The sequence below is a fragment of the Procambarus clarkii genome, chromosome 26, assembly GCF_040958095.1.
Source record: "Procambarus clarkii isolate CNS0578487 chromosome 26, FALCON_Pclarkii_2.0, whole genome shotgun sequence".
Taxonomy (NCBI): Eukaryota; Metazoa; Arthropoda; class Malacostraca; order Decapoda; family Cambaridae; genus Procambarus; species Procambarus clarkii.
Genome location: NC_091175.1, coordinates 35,910,566 through 35,923,118, shown reverse-complemented (window position 1 = coordinate 35,923,118; position 12,553 = coordinate 35,910,566).

Sequence of the window (12,553 nt, the reverse complement as noted above, 5' to 3'; positions counted from 1 at the left end):
TGAGACTCTATCTTTTTAATCAGTCTTTCATGTGGCACTGTATCAAAAGCTTTGCTAAAGTCAAGGTATACAACATCGCAATCCTTACCACTATCAACTGCCTCAACAATGCTAGAATAAAAAGATAACAAATTTGTTAAACATGAACGGCCATTTATAAAACCATGTTGCGACTCAATTATTAATTTATGTTTTTCAAGATGAAGACGAATTTTATTTGCTATTATAGATTCGAGTAACTTTCCCACAATAGACGTTAGGCTAATTGGTCGATAGTTAGACGCAAGTGATCTATCTCCTTTCTTAAAAACTGGTATCACATTAGCAACTTTCCAAAACTCTGGCACTCTGCCTGACTCTATTGATTTATTAAATATGAACAAAGGTAACTGTAGAAGGCCAATTGGCCCATACTAGGCAGCTCCTATTTATAACCATCCAATCCCACTCAGATACATGTCCAACCTACGCTTGAAACAATCGAGGGATCCAACCTCCATCACGTTCTGCGGTAATTAGTTCCACAAATCAACAACTCTGTTACCGAGCCAGTATTTACCCATGTCTTTCCTAAATCTAAACTTATCCAATTTATATCCATTGTTTCGTGCTCTGTTTTGTTTTGATACTTTTAATATCCTATTAATATCGCCTTTGTTATGTCCAGTAATCCACTTGTAAACCTCTATCATGTCACCCCTAGCTCTTCGCCTTTCCAGTGAATGCAATTTAAGCTTTGTTAATGTTTCTTCATATGAAATATTTCTAATTTGGGGCATTAACTTTTCATCCTACGCTGGGCACGTTCAGGGGAATTTATATCCATTCTATAGTACGGTGACCAAAACTGAACTGCATAATCTAAATAGGGCCTAACCAGAGCTAGATATAGCTGAAGAACCACATCAGGTGTCTTATTACTAACGCTTCGATTAATAAATCCCAGTCTTCTATTTGCCTTATTGCGGACATTCATGTATTGATCTTTTGTTTTAAATTCTTACTAATCAAAAGTCCCAGATCCCTTTCGCAATCCGACTTCGCAATCTCAACACCATCTAGCTTGTATCTTGTAACTTTATCATCATTACCTAGCCTCAAAACTTTACATTTATCAGCATTAAACTGCATCTGCCAATCCTTTGACCATTTCAAAACCCTATCTAGATCAACTTGAAGTGATAGTGAGTCTTCTGCCGTGTTAATTTCCCTACCGATTTTTGTATCATCGGCAAATTTGCAAGTGTTGCTACTCAAACCTGAATCTAAATCATTTATATATATTATAAACAACATAGATCCCAGGACAGAGCCTTAAGGCACTCTACTAACAACATTTTCCCACTCTGACTTGACTCCATTTATACTTACTCTCAGTTGACCAGACCACACACTTTAGTAGGTGAAGGGACGACGAGGTTTCGGTCCGTCCAGGACCATTCTCAAGTTGATTGTGATGAGGATTGTTGTTGTTTAAGATTCAGCTACTGGTAACAAAAACTTTCAAGTAGCACGGGCTATGGTGAGCCCGTAGTGAACTTACCTGGCACAGAAGCGGGGCTGTAACTGTATGTGATGAGGATTGATTGATGAAGCTTAAGCCACCCAAGAGGGAGCACGGGCATGAATAGCCCGTAAGTGGTGGCCCTTTTGAGCCATTACCAGTATCAAGAGCTGATACTGGGGATCTGTGGAGGTGCAACTGCACCCTGCGTGACGGGAGATGTCTCCCGGACCAAATGGTGTGTGTGGTCTAATTGATTGATTGATAAATTTAAGCCACCCAAGAGGTGGCACGGGCATGAATAGCCCGTAAGTGGTACAATTTTTTTTTCTCAGCATTCTGAGGTTGCATTTAACCATCAAGCTGTTATCGTAGGGGAGGATACTGCTTCACAGTCTTTATGAGGGTGTCCGGCTGCTGGACACCTTTGTTGACCAGGAGAGTGGCTGTGTTGATGGCTTCAGGGTGGCCACTGCATGATTCAGGAACTCTTAAAGCTCTTCTAAGGTCATTGGTTGCTTCACATTCCAGAAGATAATGAAGTAATGGCTTTTCTGTGACAGTTTGGCAGAAAATGCACTCTCTCTGTCGGGGTTCACCAATCTCCCAGTTGCATCTGTAACCTAGACGCAGTCTATATAACCTAATTGCTATTTCCCTGTGGATTCCTTTTGGGATATTTAACCTTTCTAATTTGGTTGCCTGAAGATACCATGTTGCAGATGGCGAACCTTCAGCTATTCTCTGGTAGGTAGGCTTTGTTGAGATGTGAGAGTTTTTTGGTGATGATGTTCTTTATGTTCTCTAGGCTGGGTTGAATTGTTTTATGTATCACTGGATGACGAGTTGCCAATTTAGCAATTTCATCAGCTTTTTCATTTAATGGGATTCCAATATGGGATGGGATCCAGTTTAAAGTTATGTTGAGTCCTTTGCCTTTAGCGACTGCTCCAAGATACAAAATGGTGGTAATTATTTCCACATTATCTTTCCACTGTTTTTGTCCTAGTATTTGAAGTGCAGCTTTTGAGTCTGTGTGTATGATTGCATTTTGAGTGTTTTGTGCAATCACATATGCGAATGCCTGTTGTATGGCAAACAGCTCAGTTTGGGTTGATGATACTAGTCCTACCAGTCTCCAATATGCCTGTACGCTGGTCGTGCAAAGAGCAGCGCCAGCACTCTCATTTTCTGTGTCCACCGATCCGTCTGTGAAGATGTGGGTGGCTCCTGCTACTGCTATGCTATACATTTGCTCTTCTATTATGCGCCTTAGGATTGTCGGATCATAGGCAGCCTTTTTTATTGGGAGACTTTCTATTACTATTTTGAAAGTAGGCTCTTCCCACGGCGCGGAAGGAGTGTAATTTGGGTGTGGATGATCACCCTCTCTATCAAGAATAATGTTTTTTTAATGTAGTCTGTTTAGGACTTTTCCTGCTCTTGCAGCCCAAGAGTTTCCATTGTTTTGGCCTAGTCCAACCACCAAGGCCTGCCGTACTGGGATTGGATCAGAAGAAATAATTATCTTACTGACAATTGTAGCTGTCCTTTGTGATATTCTTTCTTGTAGAGAGGGCAAACCCGTCTCCAGTCTAAGAGTTTCAAGCTTGGTCCACATGGGGGCTCCCAGTGCGGCTCTCATAGCATTGTTTTGGGCAACTTCAAGCTTTTTCCACTGTTGGTGTGATAGATTTGTGAGTGCAGGTGCGGCATAATCGATCACTGATCTGACTGCCTGTACATAGTATGTGCGAAAGACTTGCAGATTAGCTCCTCCAGAAAGGGAGGTTAGCGACCTGAGGATTGCCTTCCGAGCCGCAGTTCGCTCTCTCAAGTAAGTGACCTCAGTATTAAAATTCATGTGTGTTCAGGATGATTCCTAGATACTGATAGGTGTCGACCCATTCAATTGGTTGACCCTGTACTGTGAGTTGGATGTTGGGCTTCGCTATTTTTATGGGCATGGCCTTTGACTTTGAAGGATTGAGTTTGATCCCAATCTGTTTTGCCTCTTTACTGATGCAGTCTAAGCATTTGGGTGCAAGTCGCGCCGCATCCCTTCCTTTTATGATGATGACAAAGTCGTCCGCTTAGTTTGGCATCCTGCAGTGATGTGGAAGTTTCAACCTCATTATTCTTTCCATTAAACAGTTGAAGAGAAGAGGGCTGAGAATACCTCCTTGCGGTGTACCATTTTCATGTCTTTTGTACTCAGAGACTGTGCCATGAAGTTTTACTCTTGATTCTCTGTTTATGAGACAGTTTTTGGTCCAGGAGAGCAGGTTGCCTCTGACCTCTTTGTCAATGAGGCAGCAGAGAATAGCTGGGGCGCTAGCCAGTTCAAAGGCATTTTCGAGGTCCAGGAATATCAGCATTCCTGGTCTGTCATTCAATTGGGCTAACAGAGTTGTAATACATTCCACTGTGCCAACCCCTCTTCTATAGGCATACATATCATGGTGCAGTTTAGGCATTTTCCACTCCAGTCTGTTGAGTGCCATTCTGTCAGCCGTCTTGGCTGCACAGCTTTGGAGAGAGATGGGCCTGGGATTAGCAGGATCTTTGGGTTTTGGGATTGGCACTATGTCTGCTCTATTCCAAGCAGAAGGTCTAGTTTGAGAAGTCCAGGCTAAATTAATTAACCTTAGGTATGCAGCGTCTCCCTCTGGGCCGAGGTTTCTAATCATTTTATAGGTTATTTTGTCGGCTCCAGGGGATGTATCCTTGGAGTTTTTCTTAGCCCGATTGAGCTCATCCAGTGTGAAGGGGGCATTAGTGTCAGAGACTTCTTCATATGCTGTAAGGATTCTGTGCCACCTTTCTTCCTCTAGTCCGGTCTGTACTGCTAATACATCTGGTGGAAGTTGATTGCTGGCTGCTCTCTCTGCAAACCTGGTTGCCAGTACTTCGGCTTCCTGTTGAGGATCCTTGGGGTGTGGCTTTAGGTGTTTTATTCCCTTTGGCCCGGTGAATTTGCTGCCACATCTCCCCGAGAGAGGTGTGTTCATTCAGGTGTGAACACCATTCCAGCCACTTTTGTTCTTTTATTTGTCTGGTCTCTCGATGCACATGTTCCTTGACCTCACAAAGTAAGATCCTGTTGCGGTCACTTGGCTGCTTTTTGTATAGCTTTCTTGTTCTATTGAGTCTATGGTTGAGTTCTTTGATGATGAGGAAGATAGATAGATTGATAAAGATTAAGCCACCCAAGAGGTGGCACGGGCATGAATAGCCCGTAAGTGGTCCAATTTTTTTGTTTTTTTCTCAATATTCTGAGGTTGCATTTAACCATCAAGCTGTTATCGCGGGGAGGATACTGCTTCACAGTCTTTATGAGGGTTTCCAGCTGCTGAACACCTTTGTTGACCAGGAGAGTGGCTGTGTTGATGGCTTCAGGGTGGCCACTGCATGATTCAGGAACTCTTAAAGCTCTTCTAAGGTCATTGGTTGCTTCACATTCCAGAAGATAGTGAAGTAATGGCTTTTCTGTGACAGTTTGGCAGAAGATGCACTCTCTCTGTCGGGGTTCACCAATCTCCCAGTTGCATCTGTAACCTAGACGTAGTCTATATAACCTAACTGCTATTTCCCTGTGGATTCCTTTTGGGATATTTAACCTTTCTAATTTGGTTGCCTGAAGATACCATGTTGCAGATGGCGAACCTTCAGCTATTCTCTGGTGTAGGTAGGCTTTGTTGAGATGTGAGTTTTTTGGTGATGATGTTTTTTATGTTCTCTAGGCTGGGTTGAATTGTTTTATGTATCACTGGATGACGAGTTGCCAATTTAGCAATTTCATCAGCTTTTTCATTTAATGGGATTCCAATATGGGATGGGATCCAGTTTAAAGTTATGTTGAGTCCTTTGCCTTTAGCGACTGCTCCAAGATACAAAATGGTGGTAATTATTTCCACATTATCTTTCCACTGTTTTTGTCCTAGTATTTGAAGTGCAGCTTTTGAGTCTGTGTGTATGATTGCATTTTGAGTGTTTTGTGCAATCACATATGCGAATGCCTGTTGTATGGCAAACAGCTCAGTTTGGGTTGAGATACTAGTCCTCCCAGTCTCCAATATGCCTGTACGCTGGTCGTGCAAAGAGCAGCGCCAGCACTCTCATATTCTGTGTCCACCGATCCGTCTGTGAAGATGTGGGTGGCTCCTGCTACTGCTATGCTATACATTTGCTCTTCTATTATGCGCCTTTGGATTGTCGGATCATAGGCAGCCTTTTTCACGGGGAGACTTTCTATTACTATTTTGAAAGTAGGCTCTTCCCACGGCGCGGAAGGAGTGTAATTTGGGTGTGGATGATCACCCTCTCTATCAAGAATCATGTTTTTTAAATGTAGTCTGTTTAGGACTTTTCCTGCTCTTGCAACCCAAGAGTTTCCGTTGTTTTGGCCTAGTCCAACCACCAAGGCCTGCCGTACTGGGATTGGATCAGAAGAAATAATTATCCTACTGATAATTGTAGCTGTCCTTTGTGATATTCTTTCTTGTAGAGAGGGCAAACCCGTCTCCAGTCTAAGAGTTTCAAGCCTGGTCCACATGGGGGCTCCCAGTGCAGCTCTCATAGCATTGTTTTGGGCAACTTCAAGCTTTTTCCACTGTTGGTGTGATAGATTTGTGAGTGCAGGTGCGGCATAATCGATCACTGATCTGACTGCCTGTACATAGTATGTGCAAAAGACTTGCAGATTGGCTCCTCTAGAAAGGGAGGTTAGCGACCTGAGGATTACCGTTCGGGCCACAGTTCGCTCTCTCAAGTAAGTGACCTCAGCATTAAAATTCATGTGTGTGTCCAGGATGATTCCTAGATACTGATAGGTGTCGCCCCATTCTATTGGTTGACCCTGTACTGTGAGTTGGATGTTGGGCTTCGCTATTTTTATGGGCATGGCCTTTGACTTTGAGGGGTTGAGTTTGATCCCAATCTGTTTTGCCTCTGTACTGATGCAGTCTAAGCATTTGGGTGAAAGGCGCGCCGCATCCCTTCCTTTTATGATGATGACAAAGTCGTCCGCGTAGTTTAGCAGCCTGCAGTGATGTGGGAGTTTCAACCTCATTATTCTTTCCATTAAACAGTTGAAGAGAAGAGGGCTGAGAATACCTCCTTGCGGTGTACCATTTTCATGTCTTTTGTACTCAGAGACTGTGCCATGAAGTTTTACTCTTGATTCTCTGTTTATGAGACAGTTTTTGGTCCAGGAGAGCAGGTTGCCTCTGACCTCTTTGTCAATGAGGCAGCAGAGAATAGCTGGGGCGCTAGCCAGTTCAAAGGCTTTTTCGAGGTCCAGGTATATCAGCATTCCTGGTCTGTCATTCAAGTGGGCTAACAGAGTTGTAATACATTCCACTGTGCCAACCCCTCTTCTATAGGCATACATATCATGGTGCAGTTCAGGCATTTTCCACTCCAGTCTGTTGATTGCCATTCTGTCAGCCGTCTTGGCTGCACAGCTTTGGAGAGAGATGGGCCTGGGATTAGCTGGATCTTTGGGTTTTGGGATCGGCACTATGTCTGCTCTATTCCAAGCAGAAGGTCTAGTTTGAGAAGTCCAGGCTAAATTAATTAACCTAAGGTATGCAGCGTCTCCCTCTGGGCCGAGGTTTCTAATCATTTTATAGGTTATTTTGTCGGCTCCAGGGGATGTATCCTTGGAGTTTTTCTTAGCCCGATTGAGCTCATCCAGTGTGAAGGGGGCATTAGTGTCAGAGACTTCTTCATATGCTGTAAGGATTCTGTGCCACGTTTCTTCCTCTAGTCCGGTCTGTACTGCTAATACATCTGGTGGAAGTTGATTGCTGGCTGCTCTCTCTGCAAACCTGGTTGCCAGTACTTCGGCTTCCTGTTGAGGATCCTTGGGGTGTGGAGCTTTAGGTGTTTTATTCCCTTTGGCCCGGTGAATTTGCTGCCACATCTCTCCGAGAGAGGTGTGTTCATTCAGGTGTGAACACCATTCCAGCCACTTTTGTTCTTTTATTTGTCTGGTCTCTCGATGCACATGTTCCTTGACCTCACAAAGTAAGATCCTGTTGCGGTCACTTGGCTGCTTTTTGTATAGCTTTCTTGTTCTATTGAGTCTATGGTTGAGTTCTTTGACACGTTCGCAATAGTACCAATGATCTTTATGGTGTCCGATGGACTGTTTTTTCAGATGGATTGAGTGGTTGGCTGCACTTTGAATCGCTTTGACAAATTCTTGTTCTGCCTGATTAATGTCTTCGGGAAGATCATAGTTTCTTTGCCTCTCTGAAATGAGGTTTTGAAATCGGTCCCAGTTTGCTAAAGCAAAGTTCCAGGCTTCAGATGGAGGCGGAGGTGGGGTGGGTAGGTCTAACTGAAGATCAATTTGGACCCCATAGTGGTCGCTTGTGAGTGTGGGCTCAACTGACCATGTTGCTGCATCTCTTAGGGAGGCTGAAACGAAGGTTAGGTCTAATCTGCCTCCTTGGATGTGGGTAGGTTCATTCTTGTTTAGGATTTGTATATCTGGAAGTTGGTCCAGTAGATGTGTAATGATGAGGAATTGATTGATTGATGAAGATTAAGCCACCCAAAAGGTGGCACGGGCATGAATAGCCCATAAGTGGTGGCCCTTTTGAGCCATTACCAGTATCAAGAGATGATACTGGAGATCTGTGGAGGCGCAACTGCACCCTGCGTGACGGGAGATGTCTCCAGGACCAAATGGTGTGATGAGGAATTGATTGATTGATGAAGATTAAGCCACCCAAGAGGTGGCACGGGCATGAATAGCCCGTAATTGATGAGGAAGTAGATGCAGGCAATAAATAGGCAAGAGAGAGGTGAGAATTAAAGTAAGGTGTAGTAGAGGGGGATAGTAGTAGGAATAAGAACTGCAGAGGGCCTATTGGCCCATACGAGGCAGCTCCTATTATAAGCACCGAATGAGGAGATAGTAATAGGAATAAGAAGAGGATAGTAAGGGAACGTAAGAGAAAACAATGACCATAAAAAAGAGAGAAGAGAGAAAGAAAAGGAAAGAGAAAGAAAAATGGTAAGGGTAAGCTTATGTTAAGTCACGTTTATTAGAAAGATAAGAGAATTTGAGTATAGACTGTGAAAGAGAAGAGTCCACAGCAACAAAGCCAGGACTCAAGTTCATGTTGGGTACATTGTGTATTAGAGCTGATTCAACAAGACGGAGCCTGTGTAGAGGCAGGAAAGATTATTTTGGAGGAAGACCAATCAATAGGATGACTGCAATCCCTCACATGACAGAAGAGAGCATTGTTAGTGTCTGCAGACTTAACACTTCTCGTGTGTTCTATAAATCTGTCATTCAGTGTACGGCCAGTTTCGCCAAAGTATTGGAAAGGACATGACGAACAGGAAATAGAGTAGACACCAGCAGCATTAGAAGCAGGAGGAGCAGTGTGAACTAGATTGCTACAAAGTGTGTTAGTTTGTCGAAACGCGAGCTTTAAGTCAAGAGGACGAAAGGTATTGGTAAATGTTTTGAGTTCAGATATGAAAGGAAGGCATAGTACAGTGCTACTAGTGCAACCCGCTCTCGCACAAGACAGCACATATATGACTTAATGCTTAAAGTCCATATGTTGAATATGAATTAGTACATATGTGGTATATTCCCAGTTACATTTTTTCCAAGGCTCCAAACTCTTCCTCACGTACCAATTTATGTCTCACAGTACCCGTCCATCGCAATAGACAGCAGAATAGTCGTGATTGGTTCAATTATAATGAAAATAGTAGTTTTCAAATCCCACATGGGTTGTGAAATTTACCTTCTGTTGTCCATGCTCTTAAAAATATTACAGATCAGCTACATTTTATTGAAGGTTCGTAGTTTTGTTTTGAGAAATATTAGGGTTTCTTAGTAAATTATAATAAGCCCTTAAAATTATTACATAGAATAATAGTGCTTCACCAATTAACATTATATACACTAGTCTGTGCTTTAAAAATCTTTAAAGAATGTATTGTAGGAACGTCAACAGAAAACGATGTTACGTTGGAATGTCTATGGGGTAAACTACTGCAAACATGATGGTATAGTATCTACTACCTACTGTATTCACCTACTTGTTGTGTTTGAGGGGTTGAGCATTGCTCTTTCGGTCTGCCTCTCAACTGTCAATCAACTGTTTACTAACTCCTTTTTTTCCACCACACACACACACAGATAGATTGGGAAACGAGGAATCCCCATGGCGGGGAGGAGACCTGGGGAGCGAAGCTGGTAGACGTTATTGACAGGAATTTCCTAACACAGCATGTGAAAGAAGATACTAAGGAAAGAGGAGGGGATACGCCCAGCCTATTAGATCTCATTTTCACCCAGAATGTAGAAGACATCGAGCAGTTGGAACATGAAATACCACTAGGAGCTAGTGACCATTGTGTCCTAGTCTTTGACTACATGATGGAGCTTAAAATTGTGACCAAAGGACAAGAGGTCCGGGAAAGGAGACTTGATTACATAAAAGGGGACTACAGAAGGATAAGGGACTACCTGGGAGAAGTGCTGTGGGAGGAAGAACTTAGAGGAAAAACAGTGCAAGGTATGATGAACCAAGTCATATTGAAATGCAAGGAGGCTGAAGAGAGATTTATTCCAACAATAAAGGAAAAAAGCAGGAGGGAATATAATAACCCATGGTTTAATAGACAGTGTCAGGAAGCAAAGGTGAGAAGCAGGAGGGAGTGGAGGAAGTACAGAAGACAAAGGACAGAGGACAACAGGATTAGATGTAACAGAGCTAGGAATGATTACATTAACATAAGACGAGTGTCGGAAAGGAATTATGAGAATGATATTGCAGTCAAAGCGAAAAAGCAGCCTAAATTACTACATAGCCATATAAGAAGGAAGATGTCGGTAAATGACCAAGTGACAAGACTGAGGAAAACAGAAGGGGCATATACAGAAAGCGACAAGGAAATCTGCGAGGTACTGAATGCAAAATTCCATGGAGTGTTCACAACCGAGCCTGAGCAGCTCCCATTGTTAGAAGAGATTATCCAAGATGAAAGACTCAGATATAGAGGTGAACGCAGAGGATGTAATGAAACAGTAGACAACACTGGATGCCAGTAAAGCAGTTGGACCAGACAAAGTATCACCGTGGATACTTAAAGAGGCAGCGCAGGCTCTCAGCGTGCCTCTGGCAATGATCTTTAATGAGTCACTTATGTCGGGAGAATTGCCCAGTTGCTGGAAGGAGGCAAATGTCGTACCGATTTTCAAGAAAGGTGATAGGGAGGAGGCACTTAACTACAGACCCGTATCACTGACAAGCATCCCCTGCAAAATACTTGAAAGAATAATTCGGCTAAGACTTGTTGAGCACCTGGAGAGCATTGGGTTTGTAAACAAGCACCAACATGGGTTCTGGACAGGGAAATCGTGCCTAACAAACCTTTTAGAATTCTATGATAAAGTAACAAGGATAAGGCAGGACAGAGAAGGCTGGGCAGACTGCATATTTCTTGACTGCCAAAAGGCCTTTGATACAGTACCGCACATGAGACTGCTATACAAACTTGAGAGGCAGGCAGGAGTAAGCGGAAAGGCCCTAGTATGGGTGAAGAACTACCTAACAGGAAGGAGCCAGAGGGTAATGGTAAGGGGCGAGAAGTCGGACTGGCGAACAGTAACAAGTGGAGTACCTCAAGGATCGGTGCTGGGACCAATCCTCTTTCTAATTTACGTAAATGATATGTTTACAGGAGTGGAATCATACATGTCGATGTTTGCGGATGACGCAAAATTAATGAGAAGAGTTGTGACAGACGAGGATTGTAGGATCCTCCAAGAGGACTTAAACAGGCTGCAGAGATGGTCAGGGAAATGGCTACTGGAGTTTAACACCAGTAAATGTAAAGTTATGGAAATGGGATCAGGTGACAGGAGACCAAAGGGACAGTACACAATGAAGGGGAACAGCCTACCTGTAACGATTCGAGAAAGAGACCTGGGAGTGGATGTGACACCTAATCTAACTCCTGAGGCACATATAAATAGGATAACGACAGCAGCGTACTCTACACTGGCGAAAATTAGAACTTCATTCAGAAACCTAAATGAGGAGGCTTTTAGGGCGCTTTACACTGCCTACGTGAGACCCGTCTTAGAGTATGCCGCGCCATCATGGAGCCCCCACCTGAAGAAACACATAAAGAAACTGGAGAAGGTTCAGAGGTTTGCGACGAGGCTTGTCCCAGAGTTACGAGGGATGGGATATGAAGAGCGGCTGAAGGAACTGAACCTTACGACACTAGAGAAAAGAAGGGAGAGAGGAGATATGATAGGGACATATAAAATACTCAGGGGAATTGACAAAGTGGAAATAGATGAAAAGTTCACACGTAATAATAACAGAACGAGGGGACATGGGTGGAAACTGGAAACTCAGATGAGTCACAGAGATGTTAGGAAGTTTTCTTTTAGCGTGAGAGTAGTGGAAAAATGGAATGCACTTGAGGAACAGGTTGTGGAAGCAAATACTATTCATACTTTTAAAACTAGGTATGATAGGGAAATGGGACAGGAGTCATTGCTGTAAACAACCGATAGCTGGAAAGGCGGGATCCAAGAGTCAATGCTCGATCCTGCAAGCACAAATAGGTGAGTACAAATAGGTGAGTACACACACACCAGGAAGCAGCCCGTGACAGCTGACTAATTCCCGGGTACCTATTTACTGCTAGGTAACAGGGGCCTTCAGGGTGAGAGAAACTTTGCCCATTTCTTTCTGCCTGGTGCAGGAATCGTACCCGGGCCACAGAATTACGAGTCCAGCGCGCTAATTACCAGGCTACCAGGACCCCCTGGTAGCCTGGGTAGCCTGAAGGATGGGTATAGGGGCCAATACTACCTGTTAAGTGAGTAGGGGGTTCATACCACTTGGAGGATGGATCTGGGCCCAATAAATACCAATAGGATAGGTACGGGGTCCACTACCACACACAGGATGTGAATGGGGTCCACTACCGCCTGCAGGATGGGAATGGGGTCCCCTACTGCCCACAGGATGAGTATGGGAGTCCGCTACC